The sequence below is a fragment of the Heterocephalus glaber genome, unplaced genomic scaffold (genome assembly GCF_053883595.1).
Source record: "Heterocephalus glaber isolate CG9 unplaced genomic scaffold, H.glaber_assembly_v1.0 deba00001072, whole genome shotgun sequence".
NCBI classification, from domain to species: domain Eukaryota; kingdom Metazoa; phylum Chordata; class Mammalia; order Rodentia; family Bathyergidae; genus Heterocephalus; species Heterocephalus glaber.
In genome coordinates, this window is record NW_028258189.1 from 5,721,594 (window position 1) to 5,742,585 (window position 20,992).

The 20,992-nt window shown below is 47.0% G+C and overlaps 1 long non-coding RNA gene across 5 annotated transcripts; it reads right to left on the reverse strand.

The window, feature by feature from the left end:
- Nucleotides 1-578: 578 nt before the first annotated feature.
- On the reverse strand, nucleotides 579-20,720 carry LOC147828457 (uncharacterized). 5 transcript variants are annotated; one of them, XR_015450800.1, is made up of 3 exons: nucleotides 16,647-20,715; nucleotides 5,363-11,295; nucleotides 579-4,425 (listed from the first exon to the last, which is right to left on the reverse strand). It is a non-coding gene; the product is annotated as an uncharacterized LOC147828457 (long non-coding RNA). The 5 variants fall into 5 exon arrangements; XR_015450799.1 differs by having other exon boundaries at nucleotides 579-11,295; nucleotides 16,647-19,086; nucleotides 19,480-20,713; XR_015450801.1 differs by having other exon boundaries at nucleotides 579-11,295; nucleotides 16,647-18,067; nucleotides 18,807-20,712.
- Nucleotides 20,721-20,992: the final 272 nt, after the last annotated feature.

The window sequence follows — 20,992 nt, forward strand, 5'->3', positions numbered from 1 at the left end:
TCTGAGACCATTGGAGCAGCTGACCATGGCCTGAGCCCTCTGAGACCACTGGAGCAGCTGACTATGGACTGAACCCTCTGAAATCATGAGTCAAAATAAACCTCTCCTTCTCTAGGTTGGGAGTGTTGGATACTATGTCCCAGCGGTGGGAAATCTGAGCAGTATGCTCTATGCACTCTTAAAATTACCATTCAGCTGACCACCAACCTCCTCTAGTCCATTTGTAGATCTTGAATCCATCTCCTGCTCCCTTGCTTGTGTCTATAAAACTCTAACTCCCAAGATCACATCCTCGTGGTCTTATATTTGCTTGGGATCCAATGTAGTGCCATCTTGTCACCGTTAACTACCACTTCAAGTCCCTGAATATTGCTTTTAACTAGTCATGCATTGTGCCTTAAAGTCTTGCTTGTTAGATCTCTTATCTCCAAGCAGGATATTTCTTATCAGAATCTGCATCTTCATAACATTCTCAGGTGACTCATGTTGACACCTCACTTGAAAAACACATTACTAGTATTATAATTATTAGTATTACTACTACTACTACTACTACAAAGGATGATTGAAAACTGCAGTGAATGTTTAAATTTATAAAACTTTATTATAATAATACACAGTGTCCTGAACTGCAAACAAATACTAATAAAAATTTTCAAAAAAGAATTTCTCAAACATTATTTTTAAAAAGAACAGTGGCATAAGAATATTTGAAGTAAGGAGTATTTCGAGGAGCTTTAGTGACAGTGTGTCTTTTACTGCAATAGATTTTTAGGTTAAACTTTCATCTAATTTAGTGAGCACCCAATAGTTCAGCAAATTTACAGCAATTTCTGTTCAATGAAAACACGACGCTGTGTCCTCCTCCACCTGAGACACTGCAGCTGTCACCATGCGACTCCCGGCTCCTCCCCAAGGTCAGGATGACCGGGAAAGGTCACCGTTTTGAGTCCACTCGGGACATCGAGGCAGCCAGGACGGTGCAGCTAAAGACCCTCAGGAAAGAGGACTGCAGAGCTGCTGTGGAAGCGGCCAGGACGGCGGGAGGAGGGTGTGCACAGCCGGGGAGCATTTGGAGGGGATTCGCAACCATGCGTCATTTATTATAGTAAATTAAAAAAATTTAGGTACTCACTCTATTGTTTGATCCTACCTCATATTATCATTATTACTCAGATGAAAATACTTAATAAGTATTTTACCCTGTTAACAAAATTTGTTTTGTGTATTTGCAGTCCTGAGGATTCAACCTAGAGCCTTCACACTGAGCTCCATCCTTTCGGTTTTTATTTTGAGACTTGAGATGGTCTCACTAAGTTGCTAAATTGCCCAGGCTGGACTGGAACTTGTGATCCTCCTGCCCTGGCCTCCCAGAGTACTGGGATGACAGGTGTGTGCCTCCATGCTCAGGTATTTCACTTTGCAATTTTATTTTTTACTTTTATGGGACTTTGCAGATCTGAGAGCCTGAGGATGATGCTAAGGGAGCAGCTTTCATGAAACCGCGTGTTTCGGTGACTGTGTCAGACAGCCGGCCCCGCAGCCAGGGGGCGACTTGAATTCTCAGCACAGAGTTTTGGGAGGAGAAATGCAGTTTTCAAGAAACCGTGGCTACCCTCTTTCCTCTGGGGAGTATTCTTCCAGAAACAAATTCCAAAGCAAGTTAAGAAAAAGTTTATTTTGGGCAAAATAAAAGATAACCCGGACATCGAAACTGCTTAGAGAGTCCACATCCCAGAGGAAGATTCACCAAGTCTTATTAAGTCACCATGCGCAATAGATCGACTTTTCCACTCCCACTGCTGAGATTTCAAGGTGACCTTGAGTGACGGGCAAGCGCGTTGCCCTGCCATTTCCCACCCTGGAGACCCTTCCCGGGTCAGCGATGCCCGACTTGTATTTGTTGATTTGCTCTCCAGCCCCTAAGCACGGACCCCACGGATAAACACGGTTGACCCAACTCGATTAAGGATCCGCAGTTTGTTTAAGCAGCCTGTAAACATCTCTGCGAGATTCATTTGTCACACGAGGTCCCCAGCCGACGCTTCTCGTCCTCAGGTGAAGAGGAAAGAATTCTGCAAAGAGCCCAAGGACTGGCAACCTGGTCTTAGCAAAGAACTTCTGTGCTTTCCGAAGAAGAAGAGAAAGTCACGGCCAGATCCGCGGGGGACGGGAGCACAGACAGTGAGGCTGAACAGGACCTTGGCGCGGCTCGTGTGGGGCAGTCAACAAACGCTGCCCACACGCTCCTCTTCCGGGTGTGCAGGATTCCAGAGCAAGACACTGCGTTGTCCGCACCTGACACTGAGCTGTCTTTCGGTTTGTGTTTGCTTTCCGTTAGTCTGTGTTTGCTGTCTGTAATGTTGCCTTCACCGTGGGAACGTGGTGCACGGACAACTTCATCCTGTTTGCTTCCCGCCTGCCCTTTCCACCCCTGCATCTTTTGGTCCGCTTCTCACGTGCAAAAGCTTCATCTCCCTCCTTTCTATTTTCTGTCTTTTATTGTGCTCTTTATTTACACGTTGGAGTTCTCATAGAAGAGAAACCATGCCCCACTGAAGCTCGTGTGCCTGATTTATTTTGCTTAACATTATGGTCTCAACGTGCATCCATTTTCCTACATGTGCCTCAAGCTTATCCTTCTTCACGGCAGACTAGTACTCCATTGTGTGTAAACACCACATTTTCTTTATGCATGTATCAGCTGATAGACATACAGTCCACTTCCAAGATTTGGCTGTTGTAGGTGTTTCCCCAGCAGGGCACCTCCTCCTCCTGCCTTTGGCTCCCATGCCAGTATGGGATTGTCCCCAGTGGAGCCATAATAAATCCCCAGGATGCCAGTTGATCATGGCTTCTATCACATCATACCATAATCTTGGGATTCCCAGGGTAACGGGCTGTGTGCTGGCTAAGGAAGGCTGAGGCAGGAGAATGGAAAGTTTGAGGCCAGCCATGGATACATAACGGGACCCTGTGTGAAGAAAGAAAGAAAGAAAGAGAGAAAGAAAGAGAAAGAAAGAAAGATCATGCCTCCTTTTTGACTACCAAGTTATTTTTTGAATGAATTTCAAGATAGTCTGCTTGAAAACCTGAATTTGTAGAGAGAGAAAACGTGTACATTTTTCTAACAAAGGAGAGAGAGAGAGAGAGAGAAATAGAAATAGCAAGTGATAGCTCCCTGGGGTCCATCATGATTTCAAAAATCCAAAGTTTAGAAACACCTGCAGAGAAAGATTTCCATCTTCAGCGCTGAGCAGGATGGGGTCAGGTCTCGACTCCGCACAGCAAATGCGGACAGAAAGGACTGGTTCCTAAAGCGAACTTTCCTCAGGAAGAGGAAGACACCAGGATCAGCAGGATGGACAGGGAATGAGAAATGCTGGGGGAAAACAGGAACCGACCCACACTCGGGGAGGCTGAGGGAGGAGCGTAGCTAGTGTGGACCCCGTCTGGGCAACGGAGCAACTCAGCCAGACGCTGTCTCCAAATGAGCTACAAAGAGGGGCTGGGATGGAGTTGTGTGCAAAGGCCTTGGGTTCAGTCCCCGGTGCTGAGAGAAGAAAGAAGAAAGAAGAAGGAAGGAAGAAGGAAGAAGGACGAAGAAGAAGAAAGCAGAATATAAATCCCAGCCAGCACTGGGCGCATACAGCACCACTGCTTTGGGAAATTCCTACAGCTAGGTGAACCTCCATAGTCCCCATCAGTAACATTATGGCTCACTTGAAGGTAGAAAAGAAGGTGGAGACAAAATTAATGTCCCAATAACTTGTTGGAGGCAAAGGAAGTAATCAGAGTCGGAAATACTGTCTCCTTCTAGGAGAGTGGAAAGCATAGTTTTAGTGTCTTCCTGCTAATAATAAGACACATATTAAATTTAACGTGAATCACTAAAATAACAAAAGCTGAAGACATAGCTTTTTATGGACCACAGTTATTTTTTGAAAGGACAAAATTGTTATTTATTTATTTATAAAATTTTTCACTGTGAGGCTTGAACCCAAGGCCTTCACACTGATCTCCATCCCAATCCCTTTCTAAATTTTTAAAATTTTGAGACAGTCTAAGCGTTGTCACTAAGTTCCCCAGGCTGGGATGGAACTTGGGACTCTCCTGCTTCGGCCTCCCAAAGCACTGGGATGACAGTTGTGTGTGCTGCTGCCCTCAGATTTATCCAACACTTAAAAAAAAAACAAACCCACAGGGTTGAAATCCATAATCTGAAAATAAGAAAACTAATATACTCCAAAACTTATAACTTTTGGAACTCAGAACATGAAAGCAGTGGGAAATTCTACACTTTATCCTATGGGATGGGTGGCAGCCCAAAAGCAGGGCTAAAATTGCCATTGGGAATATGTGGGTATAAAATAAAATAAAGCCAGTGCTGTAGCTCAGTACACAGATTCCGGGTTTGACAACCTCCTGCAAAAAAAAAAAAAAAAAAAATTAACCATTATGGAATGTTAGTATAAAGTTATACACAATTTCACCAGAAATTATCAATATGATTAACTTCTTTGCACCCGTACACCACCTGAAGCAACTTGGGAGAAATGGGAAAATAAATGATCATCCCAGAACTTCACCTTCAGCAGACTTCTCTTTATGTAGGGTTTTGCCATCCGTAGAAGTAGAGATGAACACTTGTATTTCTGGGTTCTATATTTTCTAGAAAATTGGACATATTTTTTCCCCTTGATCTCCCTAAATTAATCTGATCTCCTTGAGTGGAGTAGCTCTGAATCTTCACAGATTTCACATGTTGACCCCTCATCCCAATGACCCCAACGTGGTGGGGTCAGGGCTGGATGCTCTGGGAGGTGCTGGGGTCCTGAGGGTGGAGCCTCGTGGAGGGGATCAGAGAGCCCCCTGCCTTCCACCAGGTGAGGACACAGCAAGAAGGCGCCACCTGGGACCCGGGAAGCAGCCTCACCAGACACGGGCTCTGCCACGCCTGGACCTTGGACCTCAGCCTCCAGGACTGGGCACCAAGCCCTGCTGTGTGTCAGCCGCCTGGGATGTGGGATTGCATATGGTGGCCCTGATGGACAGAGACAGGAACAGACCAGTACAGTGAACCTCAAACTCCAGGACTGGGCACCAAGCCCTGCTGTCTAAAATATACATAGTCTATAGTATTTTGTTAGAGTATCCCATAGGGATTAAGACAGCTATTCTCTGTGTTTGGGAACAGAAAGAAAATCAAATCTCATTATTGTGGAAAATAATTATTTGAGATGAGGTGTACACTGAATATAGCCTGTGTTGATCTATCTATCTATCTATCTATCTATCTATCTATCTATCTATCTATCTATTTTGCCTCTTTTTCTCCCCAATTCAAATATCCAGCACTTGCCTTATTAAATGGATCCTGGGCTCTGTTATTACCCCAGGCTGCACACGGTCATGTGAGACATGGAGACGTGGCCACCCTATAGCATACGCGATCAATTAAGCAGGGCTTTTGTAAGGACGGGAGACTTCTATCCTTGATATGTTTTCGCAGAACCATGCAACGTGGTTGGGGCTCTGACAGCCCGGATCGCCGTTGTCGGTTGGAAAAAAAGGGTTACAGCCATTAAAAATTTTTCACCCATCGGTCATTTGGAAAAATGAAAGCTGCAACATGGAAATAAAAACACAGCCCCAATCAAACCCAGATGTGTGCAGCTCTGTGTGTTTCTCGGCATCGAGTTTCCTCTCCGTTTTATTTTATGTCTCTTTTAAAATGGTTGCAAAAAAAACAACAATAAAAAAAACCTGATTGCAGAGCTGGGTCTTGGATTTGGGTGGACAGAGAGTTCAATGATCCAAAGCAGAGACGGGCCGTGGATGACTCACCTGAGGGGGCCTGAAGTGCGTTCATTGTTTGGATAAGCAGGCTTCTGGAACGAATTAGGCGCGTTGACTCTTTTCTAAATAATACCAACCCAGCCAGTAGCTTGGGAGTAATTCATGTATTTTTCCACCAATTCTTCCCCCTTGGAAACAACCACACCCAGTCCTGGCCCCTAACCCGACCCGCAGGACTGAGCGCTGCATGCTTTGGGGGCTTTTTACAGCCTGGCTTCTCCCCCTGGTTTTCTGGGAGACAGCTCAGCCTACACACAAGAGAATCTGGCTTTTGCAAATCGCATTCGAAGAACTGGAAATCTCCAAAGAAATCCGTGTGCCTGTTTAACTCCCAGGCAGGACCACATGCCTAAGTTTTGGTGCAAACCACGTCAAGTACACGGACACCCCCGTTTCCAGAGGGAAGAAAATATTACATGGGTTTTTACGCTGGATGAATTTGGATTCAGTTTTCCTGTTTCACATTGGCTTTCCTACCTGTAAAAGCAAGAGGAAAAGTGACAATATTGTGATTGCCACGAAGATCAGATGGGAAACGTGTAAGGGACAAAACACCTAGCTTTGCCTTGAAGAGGTGCGAGTGTTTTCTTACTTATTTCCAAGAGGATCTGAGATGTCCTGGTCCTCAATTGTCCCCACCTTTGCATTTACCACTACTCTCAATTTTTCTAAGGGCAAAAACAAATTAGCACTTGACTTAGAAATTTTCTTTTAGAAACAAAGCCACGGTGAAATGCAGGGTGGACACACACAGCTACTAGCGTTTCGCTTTGCTTGACTAAGAAGGCATCCGACCGAGAAACCAAACTTACCTGTAAGACTTATTCTAAAGAGAATCAGAACTTATTTCTTTTATTTTTGTTTCATTTTCCAGTAAATGTCCATGGTCCAAGCTTGACCTCCATTCATGACCACTTTTCTTAAGAGAGGAATCCAGTTTAGCAAGGAGCCATGTAAATAATGAACATTTCTCGGTTGGTGACCCTGGAAAATTAGGACCACCATGTGTCCCGGCCGCGTGTGAACTCCAGAGCGGTTCTTCAATTTGTGAAGAGCATAAAAGCTCCCGTTGAAAGAAAATAATGATGAAGTACAGACTCAGGAAATTTACAGCCAACACTTAACCCTCTGCAGCGGGACCAGACTTTGCCAGAAGAGATTTCCCCGGCCCGGTGCAGAAAGGGATTAGACAAGGTCTTCCCATTTCGGGTCTTCTGGCGGTGTTTAATTGCGTCTCCAACACTGCCCACTGGCTAGTTCTGTTCATAAACCCCGATGAAAGCCTGCTGCGTTCACAAAAAACAAACTGAATTCTGCAAGGTGCCATCAATTTAAAAAACATAATCCTCTATTAGACAGATGCCATTGCTGATTGTAAAATGAATGGATTCCATTACTTTCTGTTTTGGGGCGGTAGAATTGTTTTGCAAGAAATTGGCTTTTATGAAATTACAGAATTCAGTGTTTTGCAAGACTTTTGAATGGATTTTTGAACAGGGAGGGCCTTGCTTGTATATCCCAGGCTGGCCTTGAACGCACTCTGTATCCCAGGCTGACCTCGAACTCGCAGCAATCCTCCTGCCTCAGCCTCTCAAGAGCTGGGATTACAGGTGTGAGCCACCAGGCCCACCTTCAAGGAACTTTTTAAACTGGCAAATAAGGTGGCTTGCTTCTTTCTTTTTGTGTTTTCACTGTACTTTCAAATTTTGACCCATTATTTCCCTCTATTCCTATTCTGGGAATGTGGATATTAGTTCGATCTACAGGTTATTACTGTTAGCTGCACACTTTCGTTATGAAGTTACAGCCATGCTTAACTTTTCAGGTCGTGCTGCCGAGGGGGTCAGAACACACCTCAGTACTTTGTTCTCAGTACTATATGGTACCAAGGTCATTTAGCCAGGCTGTGCTTGGCATCTAGAAATTGCTCTTTAAGCCTGCAATGGGTGAGGGCCTGTAATCCCAGCTATGAAGGAATCTGAGGCAGGAGGATTGCAAGTTTCAGGCCAGCCTGGGCAAGTGGGTGAGACTCTGTCTCAAAATAAATTAAAGGAGTAGAGGTGTAGCTCAGTGGTAGAGCACATTGGTAGCATGTGCAAGGTGCTGGGTTTAATCAATAGCATTTTTTAAAAAAGGAAGGAAGGAAGGAGAAAGAAATTTCTCTTTGATACCATTTCCCTTCCCATGGTGGTCAACATATCAACCATAACTGGAACTCGATGAGGATCCCAAGGTAGGATTCAAAGGCAGGTTGTAGACACTGGGAAGCCATATGGTTCCACCACCAACTCCAGAGATGTTGTGGGAAAAAAGGAACCACTATCCTTGCTGTAAATACCCACAATAAAAGGCCCAGAATTCAGAGAAAGTGAGAATCTATTCCCCTTTTAACAGAGTGTTCCAGAGAGCCCAACTCCTGGGTTTGCTTCTGCTCTGCGTTGTGTCTAGCTGTCCACCCAAAGCCTCATGCAGACTTTTTCAGAGGTGGCTGGATCCAGTGTGTGACTGATGCAGGATGCAATGCTGGGATGCAGGGTGGTTGATTACTAAATCAGTCCACTGATTGGTTTGGCACTGCCCTAAACCCAGGAGCCCAGAGAGAGCATAAAAGGCGCAGAAAGAAACTGCTAAGGTCCCTTGCTGCTTTTGCTGCCTTCTGCCTGCCATGCCGTGGATTGTTTCTCCTCTGCGACGCCCCTCTGCATCTACCCTGCACTGGAGCCAGCTGATTACAGACTGAAACCTCCACAAACAGTGAGCTAAATAAACCTTTCCTCCTTTACCTTTGGGTGTTGGGTATTTTGTCTCAGCAATGAGAGAAAAGTAACCAAGACAGCTACCTATGAGCTGAAGTTGCATCAGGTAAAAGCAAATGTGAAGCTCGTGGGGACAACTTTATAGCTTAAAAACCTGCACTGGGAATGGCGCATCTTATCTCTGTTATGATACGCTTTGGGAGGAGTGCTCGAGCACTCAGAACACGAGGGTCGAACCCTACAGGAGATGTGGTGGAAAGTCAGAGGAACATACGAGGCCTTCTGTGCTTCATTTGTTACCTCACCTTGTGAGTGAAGAATGCACTCAGACTTGCACGAGCTCCTTGAGCCCATATTTTTCTTTGTTTCCTTTGTTTCCCTTTGACTTCATAACGTGAGGCTTCAGATTCTTTGTATGTTGCTCAGTTTGCAACTCATGAGTTATGAAATACACTCAGTTCATTCTTTTCTAGAGAGTCAGTTGGCTTTTCTTCAGCCAGTTTTAATTGAGTGAACTTCAAATACCTGCACTGGACCTTGATTACCCAGGATATTGGTCAATGGATCAAAAATGTCTCCCAAATCTCCTGTATTCACAGGAGTGGCTTTGGAAGGTGACTGGGTCATGGGGCGCTGTGCTCATCAGTGGATGCATCATGGATGAGCTCCTGGTGAATGAGCTGTAGGAGGTGGGGCCTGGCTGGAGGAGGTCACTGGGGTATGACCTGGAAGGGTGAGTTCTTGTCCCAGCTCCTCCCTTCTCTCTCTGCTTCCTGGACATCATGGTGTGAGCATCTTTCCTCCTCCATGCCCGTCCACCATGATGTTTCTGCCTTGGAGCAGCCGACCATGGACTGAACCCTCTGAGACCATTTGAGCAGCCGACCATGGACTGAACTCTCTGAGATCATTGGAGTAGCCGACCATAGACTGAACCCTCTGAGACCATTGGAGCAGCTGACCATGGACTGAACCCTCGGAATCCGTTGGAGCAGCTGACCATGGACTGAACCCTCTGAGACCATTGGAGCAGCCGACCATGGATTGAACCCTCTGAGACCATTGGAGCAGCCAACCATGGACTGAACTCTCTGAGACCATTGGAGTAGTCAACCATGGACTGAACCCTCTGAGACCATTTGAGCAGCTGACCATGGACTGAACTCTCTGAGATCATTGGAGTAGCTGACCACGGACTGAACCCTCTGAGACCATGAGAACCGTGAGTCCCCCTGCCCCTCCTTCCTGGCCACCATGATGTGAGCATCTTTCCTCCTCCATGCCATCCACTATGATGTTCCTGCCTTGGAGCAGCAGACCATGGACTGAACCCTCTGAGACCAACAGCCAACTTAAACCTCTCCTTCCTTAAGTTGTGTATGTCTGTTATTTTGTCACTGTGATGGAAAGTAACTCAGACATCGCATACCCACAGGAAATGTGGTTAGAACAGTAATGAGACTTCCATACCCATGTTTTTGGGTTGTTTTTTTTTTGGTACCAGGGATTGAACTCGGGTCCTTGCGCTTGCGCAGCAGGTGGTGAAACCACTGAGCTAAATCCTTGGCCCTCCATGCCCATGTTTATCATGGCACAACTCCCAGGAGCCAAGATAAGGAACCAGCCTGAGGAACCAGCCTTATCCATATAGGGATGGATAAAGACACGGTGGGGTCCATACACATGGTGTTGGCACTCTCTGGTCCTAAAGAATCACAAAGAAGCCAACGGAGGAGGATGACATATCATACACACAAAAGCGGATGGGGCTGGAGACCACTGTGTTCAATGAACTAAGCCAGACTCACAAAGACAAATGTCATGTGTCCTCTGTCACATGGCAAAGCTAAAAGGAGAATAGCAATCCTTAGAGACTGGGAAGGAGATGGGATGGGAGAAGTTGGATTTTCCATTGGATTTGTACGTGCTGCGTGGATGTATGGAGATATCACACCGGAATTCGTGAATGGGTGCAAGTAACACACACTGACAAAAGATTTTAAAACATTGGTAAAAATGAACCTCTGCACCTGTCTGTTACCAGCTTCTGTCCTGAGAATAGGGTCTGAGGAGGGGAATGAACTTCAGAGCCATGGACAGCTTAGGGCAGTGGGATCGAGGCTGCAAAATGTCCCCGAAGCCAGTCTGGGGCTCCATCTAGCCCTGTGCACCCCTCAGCCTCACGATCTCTAGCACAGCACTTACAAAACATGCTCAGTTCCACACGTAAACAACACAGTGGAAGGTTACTGTTTCATGCATCAAAAGAAAAAGCAGAAATTGCAGAATGCCTGCCCCAGCCTTTGTTCTATTGTAAATATAAACACGAAAAGGATCGGTAAGATTCCTCCCCTCCTCCAGTCCTACAGTGATGTAGGTCCCAAGGCAGAAATGGGCTCAGAATGTTGGATCCAGTTTAGAAGGTATTTCTCCAGCGGGAAAATGCATACTGCCTTGGTGGATTAACAACAGCAACAAAGCATTAAAAACCTTCTACAGTCTTGCAACAATTTCATCAGTCTCTGTTTTTCAAGCTGGGGCAAAATGAGCAGCACTTTAAAAAGTCAATTGTGAGCGGGGTGTGATGGTGCACACCTGTCATCCCAGCACTCCAGGGAGGGTGAGGCAGGGGGATCACAAGTGTGAGTCCAGGTTGGCAATTCAGCACCATAGTGAGACCCTGTTTCAAAAGGAAACGTGTGTGTGTGTGTATATATATATATATATATATATATATATATATATATATATATATATATATATTTAAAGGGCTGAGGATGTAGCTTAGTGTGAGCTCCAGTACCACCAAACAACCCAAAACCACAAAACAAACGGCCACTAAATTAAAGGCTGGATTTGTGATTTTCAACACACATTCCGGGAATATGACTTGCACATGATTTTCTCGATCCGACCACCTTGCAAAAGCCCCAGCCCCGAACACTCGGCCCTTGGGGCTCATTCTGGATCCAAACCACACAGCTGATGGATCGTCAGTGTTTGAAGGTGGGTGTTGTGGATGGGATGAGGGCTTCGTTCATGGGCCGAAGGGAACAATTTTCCTTCCCCTGTGTGAGGATGCAACAAGATGGCCCAAGCCCTCGGTGCACATTAGCCCACAAAGCCTTTCTCCTTCCAATTCTCGTTCTGCAGATATCCTTTCTTCTCTTTAGAAAGCGCCAGCTCAGTCATTTTGTTATAGCAGCAGGAACAGACCTGAGCTACGTGAAACGCTCCCAGTTTAGGGGCTGCTCTCTAACTTTCTTCATCTCTCCAAAGCCCTGCAGAATCCACAGTCCGCACAGTGCACCTCCTGTGAGCTGTCTTACAGGTTTAAGAACCTATTCTACCCTCTGGGCTGTATAAATGTCCTACTTTCTTTTGTTCATTGTGTTTTGTAAAATTGGCTTCCAAGCTGTCAGGCTGAAATCATATTTGTGGCTCCCTGTGCTACATAACAATGGACCTCACTTAGGATCGCGGGCCCCAGGGATCACGTGGTCATAGCCACGCTGGTTTGCATGTGTGCACTCGGTTATGTTCACACGATGCAGAAGTTGCCTAAGATGGCATTTCTCAGCACGCACCCTGTCATTAAGCGGTGTGTGGCTCTGTGTGGTTGTGGTACATGCATGCATCATGGATTGACTTAATTGAGCCAATTAACACATGGGTGCATTACCTCACAAAAGTACCATCGTTTTGTGGTAGGAACACTTAAAATCTACTCTCATTGCCAGGTGAGGCGGTGCACGCCTGAAATCTCAGCATTCAGGAGGCTGAGGCAGGAGGACTACCATGTGCTTGAGGTCAGCCTGGGCTACACAGTGAATCCAAGCCCAACCTGGACTACAAAGCAAGACTATTTCACACACACACACCAAGAAAGATTAAACATCACGACCCAGTGCAATTCATCCCTGGCATGCAAGACTGGTTTAACACAGGCAAATTAATCAGTGTAATACATCAGGTTAGCAGAGTGAAAAACAAACGCACAGAATCATCTCAACAGAGGCAGAAAGTCTTGGATGGGATCCAACCTCCTTTCTTGATAAAAACTCTCAATAGAGTAGTTTAGGGGCAGAGCGAAAGTTCTTCCACACGATAAAGGCCATTTATGAAGAACCCAGTTCACGTTAATGATAACCCGTGGAGAAAACCTCCCTGTTTTCCCCTAAAATCTGGTGCAGCAAGTTAAGACTGTGTACTGTGACTGCGTCTAGAAAACACAGTCAGACATTGCTGTCATTTCCCACCAGTGTCCCGTGGTCCAGGTGGCCCTCCTGAGGGTTTCTGTCTGTACCCCAAAAGGATGTTCTCAACTTATCAAGCATCTATGTACCTAATTATATCTCTATGCTTCCATGGATCACCTGTCAGTCATCTATCAATCTGTTGATCACCTATCTATATATCTACCTATACATCTGAGTTTTATCTATCATCTATCAATTTGTCAATCAAGCTTCTATCGATTTACTTTTTCTCAATCCACTCTGTCACTTATTAATCTGTCAATCAATCATCTATCCATCCACCCATGTCTCAATCATGTATGCATTATGCATATGTGTGTCTATCTGTATCTATCAGTATCTATCCATTCATCTATCATCTTTCCATCTTATCCATCTGCATCCGATATTTCTACCGATCCATCCATCATCTACCTACCTACCTATCATTCTATCATCTATCTATCTAACTATCATTCTATTTTGTTTTGTTTTGTATCAGGGATCGAACTAGGGTCCTTGGGCTTGCAAGGCAGGTGGCAGAACCATGGAGCTAAATCCCCGGCCCCTCGTTCTATTTATCTGTCTACTCTCTGCAAGGAGAGACCTTCTGTATGAAAGAGACTTTCTCCCTGGAGCACAATGTGCCCTCCCGCCTCCCCGAGGATTTAGAGAACCAATTTCTCTTTCCAGCCACAGCTAGGCTGGGGACTGGGGCAGAGCCAGACTGCAAAGCTCAGCGGACATCCTGCGGATGCAGCGAGAAACATCCACTTCAGCCTTGTCATTTCCAAACCCTCTGCCCGGGCACAGGCTCACACGTTTCAGGAGCCGCTCTTGTGTAGCCAAAGTCGCCCGGGCCCATTCGATGGCTCACATCCTGTGCTCACACTGACGATCGCAAACTGGCTCAGCCTAACCAGCACAGGGACAAATGCACCCAAATACCAGCCCACCTGGCTCAAGGACCAAGTGTCTTCAGTACTCAGCCAGGGGTAGAAAGTGTACACAAAGGTTCCAGGAGGAGTCCTCAGATGCTTACTGACCTGGGTCTCTCTTCCTCGGAAATGTAAATCATGCCCGGGAAAGAGAGAAGTCATGGAGACAGCAACAGACCAGAAGCAGGGGAAGGGGGCAAAAATGAGCAAATCCCTTTGATTCACAGAGCTGTGAGGCAGAAGGACGGGGAAGTTAGAGAGAGAACTGGTCTTGCAAGGGATGGATTTGGACTCCGGTCTGCAGGAGGCTTCTGTCATCTACAGAAGAGGAAAACATGAAATATCTCAGCGAGCCGGAGACTTTGCGGGGAGCATTCATATCGTTTGGGGGGCAGCAGGTTCTGTGTATGAGGCCGCAGCAACCACCCTGGCAATAGCCCGAGCTGAAATTTCAGGAAAACCTTACATCCCCCAAGATAGATCCCAGGGACATCCGCAGAGGGAGGAGGAAAAACCCCTCAGCCATCGCTTGCTGATTTCCCAAAACTCTAGAAAGGATTATGGAAACAGCTTGGAATGCTGACCCGCACTTCCAACTGCTCCTAACAACGGCCAGGACCGATGCTGAATCAAGGCAAGGAGACAAAAGAAACGAAGGGATGATCAAGCCCGGCATGGAGTGAGGATGGGCTCCCCCACGGCGGAGAGAGGATGTTAGTCAGATGTGGTGGGTCTCAGAAACACAGGCAGAGGCTACAAAGGGGCAGTGTCAGAAAACGAACTTCCACGGAGGGCTGATGTAAAAGAGGTGCAAAGAAAGCAGAAGAAAGAGAAGAAAAGAAAAAAGAAAAGGAAAGGAGGGGAAGGAGGACGGGGAAGGCAAGGCCAGCCTAAAATCCCAGGGTCTGGGAATTCTGAATGCGACCTTCCCTCCCCCTGCGATTCCAGAGGTGACCTTTGGCTGTTGCAGAGAGATCTCAGGACACAGCAGGCTTTGTTTTCTGTGGCCCTCGGTATATATTTAACTGTGTTCCCCCAAAGGCATTGGCCTAAAAACATAGTTATTTGCCTGGAAGATGGTGATATGCTGACATTAAATAGCAGGCTGCTGCTTCCTGCAGGGGAAACAATTCCTGCAAAGATCAGAAAGGTCGGCCCGCCTGCCCGCCTGCCCACCTCCCGATGACGACGGCCTGGCCGGGTGCTTGCGGCAGGAGAGAGACAGTGGTGCGCAAGGCGCCGTCCCTGCTCATTAGTCCCCTGGGTGGGTGATAACCGGGCAGCTGAGGCTGGGGCCCAGGAAGTTGATTCCCCGACTGTGGTTTGGAAGCTGGGACAACATGCCCTGCGGATCTGGTCACAGACACACAGAGGAGGCAGGGCCCGGGGGCTCCAGAGTCCTCACCACCCTGTGCACCCGGGAGGTCTGCTAGGATGAAGCCTGCCTGCAGCCTGCACCCCAAGACCACTGCACCCCTGCATCTGGGCATTTGGAAGATCTAATCGTTGCACGCGGCGGCACTGCGGGCTCTCTTGGTAGGTGACAGGGGAGAGGGTGGAGACAGGAGGGGAACAGATGGCAGGCAGCAGACAGACAGGGACACTGGAGGGTGGGGAGGTGTAGGTACCACGGAGATGATAGATAGATAGAGGATACAGGAGATGGGTGGGTGGATGGATGGATGGTGGGTAGATGGAGCGATAGGATGGATGGATGGATGGATACATAAATGGGATGGATGGATAGAAAGATGATAGACAGATGACAGGTGATAGATAGATCGTTAGACGAGAGACACAGAGATAAGCATGTGCATGGTAGCTAATGATAAAGTTAGAAGACAATGATAAGTGACCGGTAGCTGGGGGATGGGTAACAGGTGACAGGTAAATGACAGATGGATAGACGATGAATACAGAATTAGGTAACAGTGAGCCATGATAAGTGATGATAGATATCGAATCAGATAATAGATAGGTGAGAGGTAATGGTAGAAAGAAGACAGACAGATGCTCAGATACACAGATCGATAAGGGATAGAATAGATGGAGAGATATATAATATCTCTCTCTATAATATTCTACCTAACAGAATAGAATGTTAGGTATAGGTAGGTCATGCATAGGTGATAGATCGATAGATTGACTGATTGGAGAAATAGAACATAAGCAGAATGTATAGACAGGTGATTGATGTGATGAACAGATGGCATCTGGATAGATATATGATAGATGATACATAGAACATAAAATGTATAGCTAGGTGATAAAAGATAGATAGATGTGACAGAAGAGATACAGACAGACGACAGACAGGTATAGGCTGATGGCTAATAGCTAGATGACAGACAGGTGGAACAACAGATAGATAAGAAGGTGGGTGGGTGGAAAGGCAGGCAGCGTAGACGGAACTGGATCAGTGATTGGTGGCTCATAGAGATGAGTGGAAGAACAGGCGGGTGGGTGTAGAGGACAGATAGACGATTGCTCGCCATCACAGACAGACAGACAGGAGAGAGAAGACGGAAGATACACAGGGAGCCGGGCCCAGCCCCCAGCAGCGCGGTAGCTGTCGACAGCTACACTAATCACCGTGCCATTGTGCTCTACGTGTGCATGCGTGTGCATGCGTGTGCGCATGTGTGGACCTGCCCTCCCGTGTCCGTGTCGCCCGAAGCCCCTTCTGTGTCCTCTCCGCTCTGCACTGTCACACTCTTCCTCCCCCGGACCAGGCTCCCGAGCAGCCCGGTGACTCGCGGCTCCTGACCCCAGCCCCGCGGCCAGAGGCATCGCTTGGTCATGAGTGGCCGCTCCCCAGCCCGTGCCCGACCCCTGCACCTCTGTCCTGTACTCACCGAAGAGGCTTCCGGTCAGATAAGCTGCACCTTCCAACAGAGAAGGAACGAAATTCGAGCCGGGCATCGAGACGTGTGACGGGATGCTGCTCATCTTTCCCTGTGAGGACCTGTCCAGCTGCCGGGGGGTGGTCTCGCCTCACAAGCACTCAACAAACAACTGCGCTGCAGTGTGTGGTTCCCAGAAACGGGACAGGACGGTGGGCGAGGAGTCTCACTCTAGAACACGAGAGTGCTCCAGGGTCTGCATGTCTCGCACTGCAACTCCGACCCCAAAGAACATGCTGTCTCACACATGCACACGCACACACACGCACACACATGCACACGCGCACACACACACACACCTTACAGTCTTGAAGTCCAAATTCAACTCCTCCAGACAAAATTACCCTCAACCTCACCCTAATGCCTAAAGACCAAAGAGAAAAAGGCAAAGCAAGAAAATGTGATACACTGGACCCTCGAGTTACGACCGGTCTGGCATAAGAACAACTTGGATCATGACCAGATCCTGGGTTTGACTTACGACCAAAGTATTGAGTTACGACCCAAATACTGGCCTCTTGTGCTCCCAGATTGTCTCCGGTACAGACTGAACCCTAAAGAGCTGTGAAAGGAACAGGACAGCACCCTGTCCTGCGTGGGGTTCACTGAGAAATCCTGAGCCAGGGTGTCTCCAAGGACACTGAGCTCTGCCTGTGGACAGGAGAGAGACTCTGAAGGCTGTGTGGAGGAGCTGAGCCTCCACTGACCAACTTGAGTTACAACCCACTCTCAGGCATGGATTGAGTTCATAAGTCAAGGGTCTAGTGTATTTACACACAATGGAGTACTACTCAGTCATAAAGAAGGAAAAATTTGAGTCATTTGTAGGAAAACAGACGCACTTTGAAACCACAATGTTAAGTGAAATAAATCAGATGCACGAGCTTCAGTATCACATGGTTTCTCTTACATGAGCAACAGAAAGTATAGATAAATAGCAAAATAAAAGAGAGGTAATAAGAAGTAGAGAAACAGGTATTTCTCAAATGAGAAGGGGACAAAAAGATGGAGAGGAGGAGAAAGAGAAGTAAAAGCATTAAGCTGCATTATGCACACCCCACCTCCCCATGAGGAATGCAATCATTACGTGTTGTAAATATGCACTCCTAAAAATAAAAAAGAAGCGAATAGTTGCTTGCTTCCAAAGTTTACACCAGCCTGTCATAGCCGATAGGGAAATGGATGTCTCTCTCCCACGGACAGAAGCATACAGCTTTATTTTGTTTTGATTTTTGTTTTGTTGAGACAGTCTTGCTACACAGCCCAGGCTGACCTCAAACTTGCAGCAATCCTCCTGCCTCAGCCTCCCGAGAGAGTAGTGGGCTGACAGGTGTGGGCCACCACACCAGCTTCCAGGGAGAAAAATGTGGCATCTGGAAAAGAAATAAACAAACCTGTAGCTTCTAAGAAAAACTGTAGCTGTTAGAAAGAACATGTAGCTTCTAGGGGGGAAAAAAACCCAGCTTCTAGAAGAAAACATGTACTTCTAGAAAATAGCATAGGTTCTACAAAAAGCATGCAGCTTCTAGAGGAAACAGCTTCTAGGGAAAAATGTGGCTTTTAAAAATAACATCTAGCTTCTAGAAAACAAGAATTTCTAGGGGAAAAAAAGCATGTAGGTTCTACCAGAAAGAGCTTCTAGAAAAAAATGTAGCTTCTAGAAAATGACATGCAACCGCTTAAAAAAAAAATGTAGCTTCTATAAAAGAAATGTACATCATGTTCAGGTACAAACACCCAATGATAAGTGTAAATGTATTGTATACCTAAAATGTACCAATTAATATATAAATAAAAAATAAGAAATTAAAAAAAAAAAAGAAATGTACGTTCTAGAAAACAAAGCGGCTCCTAGGAACAACTTGCAGGTTCTACAAAAAAACACAGTTTCTAGAAAAAAAAAAAGGTAACTTCAAGAAAACCATGGAGCTCCCATGGAAACAATGTAGTTTCTAGAGAAACAATGTAGCTTGTAGGGGAAATTGAGTATTATTTTGCAAGCACAGGCTTTTGGGAGGAGACTTTGGCAGCCACAGATGATATTATTTTTGCAAGCACAAGTTTTTGGAACGAGGAGGAGGGTCTTTTTTTTTTTTTCACAACGGTACTCACCAAGAATCTCATGGAGAGGCCAGATGTATGAACTCCTCCGTGGGAAAGCATTGAGAAAAGATAAGAATAAATGAAAAATATCTGCTGGAGAAGGCTGGAAGTGAGCTAGCCAGGAGCCTGGGCTCAGCTGGCCCGGGGCGTATCATGCTCCTAAGACACATGAAATCCAGGAGCTCCTACCCGTTTGTGATGAGCATACAAGTGCTTTTTCCCTCTCAGGTAAAACACTCTGTTTAGATGCAGTTTCCTTTGCTCACTTAGCTTTTCTGATTTTTCTTTTCTGCAGAGGTGATCATGAAAAAAACACAAACGCAAATTGTGCATTATGCTCAAATTTTCCCTTAATATGTCAGCGTGGTTGGCGTGACATTGAACTTTCAACATAAGCACTGCAGAGTTGACTTTTTAGTGCATGTGTGCCATGTGTGAATTCTAGCCACTACCGATTCCCTGCCACATCTCGGGGATGGTGTGCAACACAACACAATGGCGCACAACACCACACCATGCAATGCAAACAGCACACTACACAGCCCTTAATTCCCAGGACAGAGCGAGATCCTCTTTCCAGTTCAGTGGGGTCTGTCTTTGCCTCCTAAGAAAGTGTGGATGCACCCTGCACACTGACACTCACACACACACACACACATCCGCACGCTGGCAATACACTTACCTAGTTTGCACCAGGGAGAGAATGCACTGCTTTCCAGTGTACGCAGCACTGTTGTAGAAGGCGCATTTTGCCACATGCCTAATTCCTGTTAGGAGCAGAATTGTGCCCTCCCTCTGCAAATTAAAGTCCCCTCGCCTGGTCCCTTCAACTTCGGACATCCCGGAGCTGCAGGCCCCAGGCCCAGCGTGGGCAACGCTGGCTCCCCCCAGGCTTCCTGTGTCCTCACAAGCGCGTCCCTGTGTGTGTCCGCGTCCTCCCGCCCTCTTTTCAGGAGGACCCAGCCCTGGGCTCGGGGCCACCCTGGGGACCTCATTCCATCATGTCTATGAAGACGCCATTTTCAAAACCTGCCGCATCCTGAGATCCTGGAGTTAGGGTCCCAGTGCCTGAACTCAGAGGAGGCGCCGAGTCGGAGCTGGGAATGTGCCGAGAACGTGTCCGCCGTGACAGTCCCACGTGTGCTGGGATCCCAGGTCTCGGCAGACACCCGGAACGTGTGCAGCTTCTCCCTCTCTCTGACAAAGCGTGCAACCCTTGCTCTTGCTCTTGTACGCAGGACGGGGGAGTCAGAAAAAGACCCGACAAATGCCGAGCGAGACCGAAAGGATCTTGCAGTTTTTTCCTTCTTTCTTAGCACTTCCTCCCAGAGAAGAGAAGAGAGGCGAGGACAGAAGCCTCGGGAAGGGGCCCTAACATGTCCTCCCGGCCCCGAGGCGTATTTCTTTGTGTGTTTATTTTTCCGTTAAATGACTTGGCTCGGCTGATCCTTTGCGTCTCACCTGGGCAATGTGGGTATGAAACCCTCTTCTTCGCTTCTCCATTCTGCTCACTCCCGAAAACTTTCTCCACTCCCTTTGTTGTCCTTTGCCCCTTCTCCATCCCCTGTCACGAGACAGTCCCCTCCCAGGCTCTGCGGATCTCCACCTGCCCGGGTTGAGGAACCCATCCCAAATGCACTGTCTGAGAAGCGCGTCTCCTCGTCGGTGTTTCTGCGCAAGCACCCCCGGTCTTACTGTCTCACGACATGTGACATACTTCGCAGCCGTGTTTTAACATAAAAGCAGCAGTTACCATTCATTGAGGACTTCACCGGCATCAGGATTGTCAGAGGTGAATGTTTTGTTTTGCATTAAGACCTGAAGAAAGCAAGCGGCCCAGGAATTCGATGCAACCATTATTTATCACACACGCACACACACGCACACGCATGCACACGCGCACACGCGCACACCGGAACGTGGAAAGCACCACCCAGCAAACCCTAACAGCAGAGACGCAAGTTCGTGTTGCTGCTCGCCTATGACAAGGACATTTTAACAAGCCCCACCCAGGCCCCGGGGAATAACTGCAGAACAAAATAGACTCCAAATCCGCCACCTTGTTAGGTGCCTGGGTTTCCACACCTGAAACCCTCCTAATGTCTTGCCCAGTCTTGACCTAACCTGAGCCCCATCATCACCACCACTTTGAGGTAACTGGAAATTCTCTTTTCAGAGCCAAGATGCCTCGACTT